The sequence below is a fragment of the Stomoxys calcitrans genome, chromosome 5 (genome assembly GCF_963082655.1).
Source record: "Stomoxys calcitrans chromosome 5, idStoCalc2.1, whole genome shotgun sequence".
NCBI classification, from domain to species: Eukaryota; Metazoa; Arthropoda; class Insecta; order Diptera; family Muscidae; genus Stomoxys; species Stomoxys calcitrans.
Window position 1 is genome coordinate 5,106,120 of NC_081556.1, and position 12,456 is coordinate 5,118,575.

At 33.7% G+C, this 12,456-nt stretch overlaps 1 protein-coding gene and 12 non-coding genes across 15 annotated transcripts in view; 1 reads left to right on the forward strand and 12 right to left on the reverse strand.

Moving 5' to 3' along the window:
* LOC106096274 (ecdysone receptor) overlaps positions 1-12,456 on the forward strand; it is a 237,069-nt gene that overhangs the window by 40,007 nt on the left and 184,606 nt on the right. The gene's annotated exons all lie outside the window — the stretch shown is intronic.
* On the reverse strand, positions 5,996-6,069 carry Trnan-guu (transfer RNA asparagine (anticodon GUU)). Its single transcript has one exon. It is a non-coding gene; the product is annotated as a tRNA-Asn (tRNA).
* Positions 6,349-6,422, reverse strand: Trnan-guu (transfer RNA asparagine (anticodon GUU)). Its single transcript has one exon. It is a non-coding gene; the product is annotated as a tRNA-Asn (tRNA).
* Trnan-guu (transfer RNA asparagine (anticodon GUU)) lies at positions 9,039-9,112 on the reverse strand. The gene has a single exon. It is a non-coding gene; the product is annotated as a tRNA-Asn (tRNA).
* Positions 9,440-9,513, reverse strand: Trnan-guu (transfer RNA asparagine (anticodon GUU)). Its single transcript has one exon. It is a non-coding gene; the product is annotated as a tRNA-Asn (tRNA).
* Trnan-guu (transfer RNA asparagine (anticodon GUU)) lies at positions 9,603-9,676 on the reverse strand. The gene has a single exon. It is a non-coding gene; the product is annotated as a tRNA-Asn (tRNA).
* On the reverse strand, positions 9,766-9,839 carry Trnan-guu (transfer RNA asparagine (anticodon GUU)). The gene has a single exon. It is a non-coding gene; the product is annotated as a tRNA-Asn (tRNA).
* Positions 9,931-10,004, reverse strand: Trnan-guu (transfer RNA asparagine (anticodon GUU)). The gene has a single exon. It is a non-coding gene; the product is annotated as a tRNA-Asn (tRNA).
* Trnan-guu (transfer RNA asparagine (anticodon GUU)) lies at positions 10,096-10,169 on the reverse strand. The gene has a single exon. It is a non-coding gene; the product is annotated as a tRNA-Asn (tRNA).
* On the reverse strand, positions 10,264-10,337 carry Trnan-guu (transfer RNA asparagine (anticodon GUU)). Its single transcript has one exon. It is a non-coding gene; the product is annotated as a tRNA-Asn (tRNA).
* Trnan-guu (transfer RNA asparagine (anticodon GUU)) lies at positions 11,510-11,583 on the reverse strand. The gene has a single exon. It is a non-coding gene; the product is annotated as a tRNA-Asn (tRNA).
* Positions 11,676-11,749, reverse strand: Trnan-guu (transfer RNA asparagine (anticodon GUU)). The gene has a single exon. It is a non-coding gene; the product is annotated as a tRNA-Asn (tRNA).
* On the reverse strand, positions 11,983-12,056 carry Trnan-guu (transfer RNA asparagine (anticodon GUU)). The gene has a single exon. It is a non-coding gene; the product is annotated as a tRNA-Asn (tRNA).

Genomic DNA, 12,456 nt, shown 5'->3' on the forward strand with positions numbered 1-12,456 from the left:
GGATTTTATTTCTATAAAATAATTTTTTAATAATTTAATGGAATGCAATTTCTGGGATTCCATTTATAAATTTTTATATCTATAAAAATAGAAATTTTGGTCAAAAATTTGTTTGCGAAAAAATTTTCCAAAATTTAGTTGTATTGAAAATAAATATTTTCTTCGAACTTTCTTTCTATATAACAATTTGATCAACATTTTATTTTTTAAGCTTTAAAATACCGAACACTTGTCCATTTGACTATCTTAAAAGTTATTCAGTTCAGTTAATTAGCATTGCACAGGCCTTAGTGCATTTTGAACCGCCGCTGTTGTGCTGCCATAAGTTCAATCTTAAAGTTGAAGGTCAGTAGATGTTTTATGTCATTCAACTTGTCTTAGTTTGTTGTTGTTGTTGCTGTTATTTGCTTGAGTGCAGTTGCTGTAGTTTCTCGGTGAATTGTTGTTTTCTTTTGGTTTTAGTGCAAATGCAGGCTGCTTACATCGTCTTACTCTCGTGTTGCACTCGTTTTATACATGGGAAGTGTGGGGGTCTCTCGGCGTCGTTTATTGTGTTTACAAAACAGCGACGGCGCCGACAGAGACGATGAACGGCTACGATTTTAGTCTTTCTTTTGGCAGCCAACAGCCGACAATTACAACGCCAGCAACGAAGACAACAACTATGACCAGCCAGATCTCTCTCTTACATTATACTCATGCAATGAAATATGTGTGTAGGTATAAACATGTGTGTATATGCTATATAGCAGTGTTACATTACAACGTAAATATATAAGTCTGAGAAATAGTGTTACAAAGACAAGACAAAAACCAACCAAACGAATCATTCAGCCCAATCGTTAGTTCGTTGGTTTTTCATTCATTCGGTCCGTTTATTTGTCATCGATGGAGTGCAAAAATAAGTGAAAACATAAGAGAAAATGTGTTATAACAACAACAAAAACAATAACAATATTTATAAATTGTTGTTGCTATTCGTCAGAATGTTATACCTACATACATATGTACATGCTCAGTACGTAGGTATGCAATTTTTTTTACCCACCACCACAGGATGGTTTTTTACTAATCTAGTCATTCCGTTTGTAACACCTCGAAATATTGATCTAAGGCCCCATAAAGTATATATATTCTTGATCGTCTCGACATTCTGTGTACATCTGGCCATGTCCGCCCGTCTGGCTGTCGACATCACCATAGCGGTCGAACGCGTCAAGTTGGCCGCTTGAAATTTTTCACAGATTTTTACTTTGAGGTAGGTCATTGGCGATTGCAAATGGGCCATATGGTGGGTTTCCAGTATTCGGCCCGGCTGAACTTAGTACGCCGAGACCCCGTAAAGTATATATATTCTTGATCGTCATGTCATTTTAAGTCGATCTAGTCATATCCGTCCGTCTGTCCGCCCGTCCGTCGGTCTGTCGACAGCACGCTAACTTTCGAAGAAGTAAAGCTAGCCGCTTGAAATTTTGCACGGATACTTTTTATTTGTGTAGCTCGGTTGGGATTGTAAATGGGCCAAATTGGTCCATGTTTTGATATAGCTGCCATATAAACCGATCTTGGGTCTTGACTTCTTGAGCCTATAGAGAGCGCAATTCTCATCCGATTTGCCAAAAATTTTGTACAACGGCTCCTCCCATGGCCTTCAACATACGTGTGCAATATGGTCAGAATCGATCTATAGCTTGATACAGCTCCATATAAACCGATCTCCCCATTTCGCTTCTTGAGCCCCGAATCGGACTATAACTTGATATAGCTGCTCATCCGTCCTTATTCATTATACTTTATTTACCTAAAAACAGATACTGCGCAAAGAACTCGACAGATGCGACCATGGTGGAGGGTATATAAGGTTTCGCCTGGCCGAACTTAGCACGCTCTTACTTGTGTTTACTCTTTTTCTTCAATATTGTTCTTAGTAACTGTTGTCCCTATAATTTTTTCCACCACTGTATGTCAAACGGTCTTAACGATATATTGATATCAAGTGCATAGGAGCAGACCCTCTCTCTCCCCCAGTACTGTTTTCCCTACATCTTGTAGCCACCTGTAACGAACGTTGACTCATTGTCCTTAAATGCAATATCCGCCGCCAAATTTTCCTTCCTCATCCTAAAACATTTTATCTACCGCCCAAACTTTCCTTTGTCTATATGTATTATACAAATTCTATCATTTGGATGTCCCATTTTACTGCATCATCAGTGTCTCAACGACCACATTTTAAGTCTGCATACTATATATTGATCTAAATCTTTCACCTTCCCTACATCTTAAGTTTAACAAATTTAAAGTTCGTTTCTTTTCGTTTTCTTCATTTCCATTTTCCACTATTTTTGCCTACTTCCTTGTATTTTTTTCACTTACCAGTATTAGTGTGATAAAATACTCATAGCTGCGTTGTTGTTAGGTATATAGTGAGTGGCTCTTGTTGTTGCCGTCGTTGTCACTGTCATTTTTTTTTTCATTGATCGAACCGCGCGCGCCGTAAGCTGTTTACGACATAAAATGCAAAATGAGGTGCGGTCATAGTTGTGGACTGTAAGTTTTTTGCAAAAAAACAAAAACAATAAATAAAACCCCAACCAATAGAACAATACAGTCGGGCGCTATTTTGTCACATTTCCATTTCTAAATAAAATTTTTAATTACGTATACCAATTCGATAAAAAACAAACAAAAGTAGGTATAAAAAAGAACATAGACAAATGATGTTTTCTTTACACAATACCTGTGAAAATAAATGCACATCAATTACGATGTATTATTTATAAGGGTGGCCTCAGCTAAAGGAGAAAATGGTTTTAGTGTAGCCCATATAATGTTCAACAAAATAAGAAAAATCTCCATAACAAATTCTACCCCGTTTTATCATCTTTAACATAGCGCTTCTTTAATTGTTTCAGCCCTGAAATATTTGTTTTGTTTTTTTATTTGGCTAGTTAAGGTGTATCGTCCCACCCTTCTTGGCAGATAGTACGCTCTCTAAGTAACTGAGAATGTAGTTTGACAGTCAATAGCAACTATAATTAATTAAATATTCTAAATCATCATCACCAACTTGACAAAATCATCATCATCATTAATAGTTGCTAACATTGTTTTCCATTATTATTATAAGATTGACAATAATGCAATATTTTGTTCCTGTTTAACCAATCAGGGAAAAAACTTCCAACTTCATTGTTGTGTTGTGCTGTTGCTCTACGCAATATGTCAAAAATGCTTTGCCCAGTATTTGTAATGAAAATGTGGCCACATTGTTTCTAGATAACGCCTGCGCCTAGCATTGCATCTGGTTGACAGCCACACACACAAACACACACTTACAAAGTACATCATCTCAAGCGTCAACAATTCTCGTGTTTTCTGCAGCCCACAAAATAGCATTTTGTTAACAATTTTAAAAGCATTTAATTAATAAGTGAAAGTGTTTAATAATTATTTTCTTATTGTACAAAACGTTACAAAAAATGTGTTTGTTCATTTTATTTAATTGAGTGAGTATGCTGCATTTCTTTGCATTAATGCTATTGCTGCTACAAAATCTGCCTCTCAGATCCTGAGATGTGCAATTTGACAGCTGAATATCCCCCAACCCCTGTGAGTGTTGAAAGAGAGAGGTGATGGTGAGATTTATGTTGAGCTTCTCGTATGTTTGGGCCCTCAAAGGCTTCCCCCGCAAAAAAAAGAATATTCTTAGCAAAAAAAAAAAATATAGGAGATTTTTAATTTGATGTGAAATCAGCACAAAAAAAAAGAATTTTACTCAGGATGAAAATTAAAAATGTTGTGATTTTTTGCGGTTTAGTGGTTGTTGGCTACTAACTTAATTGGCTCAAGTTCATTGCTTATAAGTAAATGTTTTGTTGTAGGTCAAGAACTTATTAAAAAAAATTAACACATAATGTTTGGCATTGACTACCTTGCAAGAGCCTCAAAATGTCAACTGAGCAATAATCGATTTTCTAAGAAAGAGCTAAAGAAATCCATTTGTAAACATATCTCAACTTAATATTTGAAAATCTACATTTTCTGTTCAGTGGGAAAAATTTAATTTTTTAATATTAGAATTAACTTTCATATTAGAAAATATCTATACATAATTAAATAAAAATTAAAAAATAGATTGGATAGTTTGAAATTACAAAAAATATAAATAAGAAACTAGTAAAAAATTTAATAATTAAAAAAATATGAAAAATTAAATATTTAATTAAAAATAAGAAAAACGCAATTAAAACTTGGAAACATAACTAAATTCTGACAATATAAAAATTAAATAAAAAAGAAACAAAAATTAAATATAAAAAAATAAAAAATATTAGGAGCAAAGAAAAAATACAAAATTTTATGAAATAGGAAACAGAAAAAAAAAATTAAAATTAGAAAACGACAAAAAAAAAACAAATAAAAATAATGAAAAATAAAAATAATAAACTACAAAATTAAAAAATATAAAGCATTACAACAACAAAAATAAGAAAACCATGAAAAGTTAAAAAATTGAAACAAGGAAAAAATCTTTAACAAAACACAAATATATTAATAAATGAAGAACAGAATAATAAAATTAGTAATAAGAAAAAAACTAAAAAAAATTCACATAAAAAAAATTAAAAAAATAAGTAAAATATGAAAGTAGTAAAGATAAATAAACAAAATAAAAAAGTAATAAGATGTAAAAAAATATAATATAAAATAAAATAAAAAATAGAAACAAAAATTGAATTTGTAAATATTGAAGAAATCAAACTAGAAGGAAAAATTAAGTAAATAAATATTAGAAACAAAGAAAAAATATAAAATTTAAAAATAAAAAGCAAAAAAAAAAATATTTATAAAAATAAGATATAAAAAAGATATAATATAAAATAAAATTTAAAATAAAAAAAAAAATAAAAAATAGAATAGAATAGAAACTTAAAAACAAACTAGAAGGAAACATTAAAAAAGAAATAAATATAAGAAGCAAATTAAATAATAACTAATTGAAAAATAAGAAACAAAAAAATAACAAAATATATATATAAAAATGAGATATAAAAAATATAATATAAAATAATTCTTAAAATAAAAAAAAATTAATTAAAACTAGAAACAAAAAAATATATGTAAAACGAAAATAAAAATAAAATAAAAAAATAAAATAAAACGAAAAAATAATAAAAAAACAGTGTAAATAAGAGCATAATAAAATCAAAGATAAAAAACATGAAAAATTAAAAAATAGAAGAATGTCAACAAAAGAAAAAATATATTAATAAATAAAAGAAAATAAAATAAGGAGTAATTCCGAACCAAATTACGAAACGCGTCCCATAGTGGTTGGTGTTTGTTGCGATCTCTGAGCTCGATCATTGAGCTCGTCTCGAAAGAGAAACAAACAAAAATTGAAAATTTTATGATCTTCGCCCTAACAAGCAAAAATGTGAAAATGAAAAAATATAAAATAAAATTATATTTAAAAAAGAAAAAAATTAAAGTAATAAAAAAATCATAAATTTCAAAATAAGAAACAAAGAAATAAAAACATAAATTTTAACAAAGAAAAAACACACAGAAATGAGAATTGAAATGAATAATTTAAAAAGTATAAAAAAATACGTAAAAGTAAAAAAATGCAATCAGTGCAACGAAACCAAGGCGACAATCAGCTTAGAGATAAACTCTGCCATTTGTTTCGTTGAAAGTTGAAAAATTTGTAAAAATTGTAAAAACTAATAAAAAAAAACAAAATGAAAAGAATTCAAATAATAAATAAAAAATCGATGCAAAATAACAATAATAAAGACAAGGAAATAGAAAATTATACTAAATTAAATACAACTACTACTAAATTTCCCATGAACATTCCATTAAGGGCGTCTTTCATATCAATGAATGCAGTCGGATTAATATAATTAATAATATAATTAATTTAAAAAAATTTTAAACAATGAAATATTAATTTAAATAAGAAAAAAAATTAGCTTCAAAAAAACTGCGCCCCCGGGTGGACTCGAACCACCAACCTTTCGGTTAACAGCCGAACGCGCTAACCGATTGCGCCACGGAGGCCATGTAAAGTACATGGGCTAAGTGCTATCAGCAAGCAAGCACTCACACAATCAAAGATACAAAACCTAATAGAATTTATAAGTGAAACACACATGTGACTGGGCATAACGATAAGTTCTTTTGTTGACAATATAAGAATAGCACAACAAAAATCTAACTTTTATACACAATAACAATAAGTCAACTTTCTTTTTATTTTCCGCTTATACCTACTACCTATTTAAAGAAGATTATTTTATTTTCTTTATATTAAATAAATATAAAAAGAAAAAATATTTGCGCCCCCGGGTGGACTCGAACCACCAACCTTTCGGTTAACAGCCGAACGCGCTAACCGATTGCGCCACGGAGGCCGATGAGAATTTGCGAAAATAAATATGCTACTTCAAATTGGCGATACTTTCATCCCTTTGGTATGATTGAGAACTTAAAAACAAAACCACCCTCATTTAGAATGTCGATTAGGCACAACAAATGGCCGCATACTCATTGTATCTTTTATTTGATATGGGTTAAAATTAAATGAATATAGGAAATACATTAGAAGGGTTAAGTGCTTCGAAGTTCGGCATGTATCAGTAGTCGGCACTTTTATTTTTTAAACTCAAATAACTAAGCATCTGTAAAACTTTCTATTAAAAAGATGGTCTATTATTGTCAATAACATTCTTGGCTCCCCATGTGAATAAAAATATTTGAGCTGAGATTACAAATTAAGTCAGAATTTCACTTTTATTGAGAGGGTATCCATCAACAAGTGCGAATGTGCTTATTCTTAATGATTTTAATGACAAATACATTTTAATGGAAAAGGGCAATAAAAACATCATTTTAGTAATAAAAACTGTTTGAAAAATATTGTTTTGTATTTTTTTTTTCGAAGCCGCCTTTAGCGACCATAAAAAATTTAATTTTCAAGTAGTCGGCATTTAAGAGCCGGGTGCAAAATGTTTCTTCTGCTCCCTTCAGAAATCGAATAGGCAGATCGGTTTATCAGGGAAATATATCAATATATTAGGTTTGTTCGCGTACATTTCCAGTAAATATTTGCAGGAGAGTAAGAGCCCTTTGGCTCTCTTTAAATAATTTGCAAGCAAAAGCACTTCTAGTACTTTGGTTGGAAACCAATTATTTTAAAATAAAAAATTCTGGGGATATTTGCGAGGTATTGAGGCTGCTCCATCTGACGGAACGTATTGGTTGCCCAAAAAGTAATAGCGGATTTTTCATATAGTCGGCGTTGACAAATTTTACACAGCTTGTGACTCTGTAATTGCATTCTTTCTTCTGTCAGTTATCAGCTGTAACTTTTAGCTTGCTTTAGAAAAAAATGTAAAAAAGTATATTTGATTAAAGTTCATTCTAAGTTTTATTAAAAATGCATTTACTTTCTTTTAAAAAATCCGCAATTACTTTTTGGGCAACCCAATAATTAAGCCAGAACAAATCGGGTTTGCCGGGGAAGGTCAATTTCTTCAGGTCCAATGGGAGACGGTCGTTCTTCAAGGACTACATTCACCCGGTAGCCATTTACCGCATCTGCTACAGTGTCGTCTAGACCCACTTGATCTAAAGGTGCTCTTTTGTAGCGCTGAACCTCACCCTCTAGATCATGTAGGTCTACTTTAAGGCTTCTGGGCGGTAGATATCTATCCACAAGATGATGATTTGGATGGTCTCTGCGATAACAGCCCAAAAGGTATTGCTTAGACAGCATTTAGTTATGTATACGCAATATTTTTTACTTACCTTTGCCCTTTTGTATTTTCATGTAGCAACGGTTTTCATAAAACAGCTGACCTTTACAAAACATCTCCACAAAACATCTGTTCTATTTTCGATCTGTCAAAATTTTGCTCTCTCTCGTGCTCACTTCTGCGGGGAAATAAAGTACGCGAACGACTTCCAGTAAAATTTGTGCAAATTTGCACAAAATTTGGAGTTCCCGAACACACCTATTGTCGGTTTTAGCCTATTATCGAAATTAACCTGCTTTTGAATGGCGAGAAAATCCAAAAAAGTCCCCTAACTAATATAATAACGCTGTAGTATAGATAATTTTTTTCTCCACAGTCAGTTTCATTTCGGTTATAGGGGCCCATTTTGGAACTACATCTTACCCCAGCAATTTTATAACCGATCACTCGGTTTTCCATCTTCAGCTCATAGTAGGAATACTTTTAAACAATATGTTCGGAAGTTCCAAAAATGTGTTATATTAGATCTCCTTTTATTCGAAAATGGTATAGATGGTACCATATTTCGATAAAGCTGTAGCGTAAATCGATCTCCCAATTTAAGGTTTTGAGCTATAAAAGGCTAATTTTTTTAGTCGATTTCCCTAGAATTTCAATCAATGCGTTGTACAGATAGAGTGAGTAATACACAGAAAAAATATCATGAAAATTTGTTCAATTAAAAATAAAAATGTTTTCAATTAAAAAATTAATTGAATCAATAATTTATTTTTCAATTACGATCGTGATTGAAATTTAGGCAATTTTCAGTTAAAAACTTAATTGATTCAAATTTTTTTTGAATTGAATGTAAAAAATTTTTTCAATTACGATCATGATTTTTTTTTTTGAAATTTTTGTTAATTGATACAATAATTTTTTGAATTAAACCGAAATTTTTTATACCCACCAACATAGGATGGGGGTATACTATTCTAGACATTCCGTTTATAACACCTTGAAATATTGATCTAGGGTCCCATAAAGTCTATAAATGTTATTGATCGTCTCCACATCCTGAGTCGATCTAGCCATGTCCGTCCGTCTCTCGGAATTACCATAGCGGTCGAACGCGTAAAGCTAGCCGCTTAAAATTTTGCACCGATACTTAGTATTTATGTAGGTCTTTGGTTATTGCAAATGGACCATAATGGTTCACAATTGCATATAGGTCCACAATGGTTCACAATAACATAAATTTTCTTTCCTAATCGTATTAGAAAAAAGTTATTGCGCCCCCGGGTGGACTCGAACCACCAACCTTTCGGTTAACAGCCGAACGCGCTAGCCAATTGCGCCACGGAGGCAATGTTCCGCGTTGTTTAGCTGATCTCTAAAGAATACTTAATTACAAGTCAAGCTTAAATAAAGAGTTAACATTAGTTTTTGTAAATAATAAAAATATTAATAGAATGAACTAAATACACAGTAAGAATATAAATGCAGCTATATACACATATTTAAACCTTTTCGCCTAACATCACATCATTGTGAACAGTTTTCTTCCTCTAAGATATGGTGGGGTGGTCTGCCTTAACTATGATGAACCTCTTAAGGGCTTTATGTACTTCATTTTTATTTACCAAGGTCTAACATATATTTTCTTTCCTAATCGTATTAGAAAAAAGTTATTGCGCCCCCGGGTGGACTCGAACCACCAACCTTTCGGTTAACAGCCGAACGCGCTAACCGATTGCGCCACGGAGGCGATGTGACATACCTTTTCCAAATTTTAATTGATTCTTCAAATCAAGTGCGTGTTTAAGGCATGTTCTAAAAATCAGGGCTTAAAAAATGCGCCCCCGGGTGGACTCGAACCACCAACCTTTCGGTTAACAGCCGAACGCGCTAACCGATTGCGCCACGGAGGCGATGTGCCATATTTTTCCAAATTTGAATTGATTCTTCAAATCAAGTGCGTGTTTAAGGCAAGTTCTAAAAATCAGGGCATAAAAAAATGCGCCCCCGGGTGGACTCGAACCACCAACCTTTCGGTTAACAGCCGAACGCGCTAACCGATTGCGCCACGGAGGCGATGTGTGAAACCTGTTTCCAAATTTGAATTTATTCGTCAAATTTAGTCCGTGTTAAAGGCAAGTTCTAAATATCGGGTTCTAAAAAACTGCGCCCCCGGGTGGACTCGAACCACCAACCTTTCGGTTAACAGCCGAACGCGCTAACCGATTGCGCCACGGAGGCGACGTGAGGTACCATTTTCCAATTTTGAATTAATTCTTTAAATCTGGTCTGTGTTTAAGGCTAGTTCTAAAAATCCGGACCTAAAAAACTGCGCCCCCGGGTGGACTCGAACCACCAACCTTTCGGTTAACAGCCGAACGCGCTAACCGATTGCGCCACGGAGGCGATGTGTGGCACCATTTTCCAATTTTGAACTGATTCTTTAAATCCAGAAAGTATTTTTGAGGCAACTTCTAAAAATCCAGACCTAAAAAAGTTGCGCCCCCGGGTGGACTCGAACCACCAACCTTTCGGTTAACAGCCGAACGCGCTAACCGATTGCGCCACGGAGGCGACTTGGAAATTCCATTTACAATCTCATGCTGATTCTTCAAATGCATATACAGTGTTGATAAAAATAATAGGAACATATCGTTTTTTAATATAGATATTTTGTTTAATTTTTGCTTTTCCTCAATATTTCGCTACTAATGCTATTTAAATTAAAAAAAGAAACGTTTTGAGCTTCATTGGACAAAACAAGGTAAAATCCTATGGGTACTAGTACCAATAATATAAAAAATTAGAACGGTTAGGTGTTGGATGGCAAACATTAAGTACATTTTTATTCCCACCACCATAGGATGGGGGTACACTAATGTAGGCATTCCTTTTGTAACACCTCGAAATATACGTCTAAGACCCCATAAAGTATATATATCCTTGATCGTCTCGACGTTGTGAGTCGATCTAGCCATGTCCGTCCGTTGAAATCACGATAGTGGTCGATTGCGTAAAGCTACCCGCTTGAAATTTATGTTGGTCATTGGGGATTGCAAATGGTCCATATCGATTCAGATTTAGATATAGCTCCCATATAAACCGATCTCCCGATTTGACATATTTAGCCCCTAGAAGCCGCAATTGTTAAGCGATCGGACTGAAATATCGGACGTTGCGACGTCCTATAACCGTCCCTAGTACGGTTGAAATCGGTCCATAACCTGATATAGCTCCCTCATAACCCGATCCCCTGATATAAACCGATAACCTGATATAGCCAACGTATAACCCGGCGTCCCGGATTTACGTCTAAATAACCTGGAAGCCACAATTTTTGTCCAATTTGGCTAAAATTTTGCATGTGGTGTAAAGTAACGACCTCCAACAACTGTGCCAAGTACGGTTGAAATTGGTAATTAACTTCATATAGCTCCCATATAAACCGATCTCTCGATTTCACGTCTGGATTTCGGGAAAGGCACAATTTTTTGACCGATATAGCTAAAATTTTGCACATGATGTTGTGCTACGACTTCAACACAAATGTGCCAAGTACGGTTCAATTAATGTTTCCAACTGAATTTACCGGAGATATTACTATACTGAAATCTACAGGTCTACAAATAATCTGGTTCAGGCCTTTCACTGAAGTATACATTTTGTTTTAGTCTTTTATTTTTCGTGCCTTTCATTTTCTCTACCACTGTTATGACAAGTTCTACAAATTTGAACCTAAAAACATGCGCCCCCGGGTGGACTCGAACCACCAACCTTTCGGTTAACAGCCGAACGCGCTAACCGATTGCGCCACGGAGGCGAGGTGAGGTACCATCTTCCAATTTTGAATTGATTCTTCAAATCTAGACTATGTTTAAGGCAAGTTCTAAAAATCCGGGCCTAAAAAAACTTCGCCCCCGGGTGGACTCGAACCACCAACCTTTCGGTTAACAGCCGAACGCGCTAACCGATTGCGCCACGGAGGCTACGTATATACTACTTCAAGATATGGAAATATTTTTGAAAATTCAGATAACGTTTAAAATCTTAATAAATATTAGTAAGAAAGTTTTCCTGAAACAAGTCGACTATGGGGAGTTATTTACTAATCTGATAAGAAACTTCCCTGTCTCCTCTAACTCAAGCATTTCCAAGTTTCTGCTTTAAATCCTGGTTATATACATATATATATCTACTATTTCACTGAAAAAAAAACTGTCGCCCCCGGGTGGACTCGAACCACCAACCTTTCGGTTAACAGCCGAACGCGCTAACCGATTGCGCCACGGAGGCGGATATGTTTATTGCGTTTGCTAATACCGGTTTTATAGACCATTATTAATTGAAGTAGTAAAGAAGTTTTAACTAAATTTATATGATTCTTGAATTTTTTCAAAAGATTTTCTTTCTATCTTAACTAACACAAAATGATTTAGTGTAACGAACTTGACATATGGATTCGTTAGACAACGTAACATATCATATCCTAACGTAAATTTACGTTAAGGCTCTTCAAATAACTAAACATTAGGTACATGCATTTATTTTACGTTACGTTACTTAGCGTAACGTAACTGAACGCCACTAGATATTTACACTCAACCAAATTTGTTATTCAGAACACTAAAATGTTTGCTTAAACAGAAGTTTTTTCTGCTGAAAATGGGAAAACAGACATTATTGCTGTTTCAGC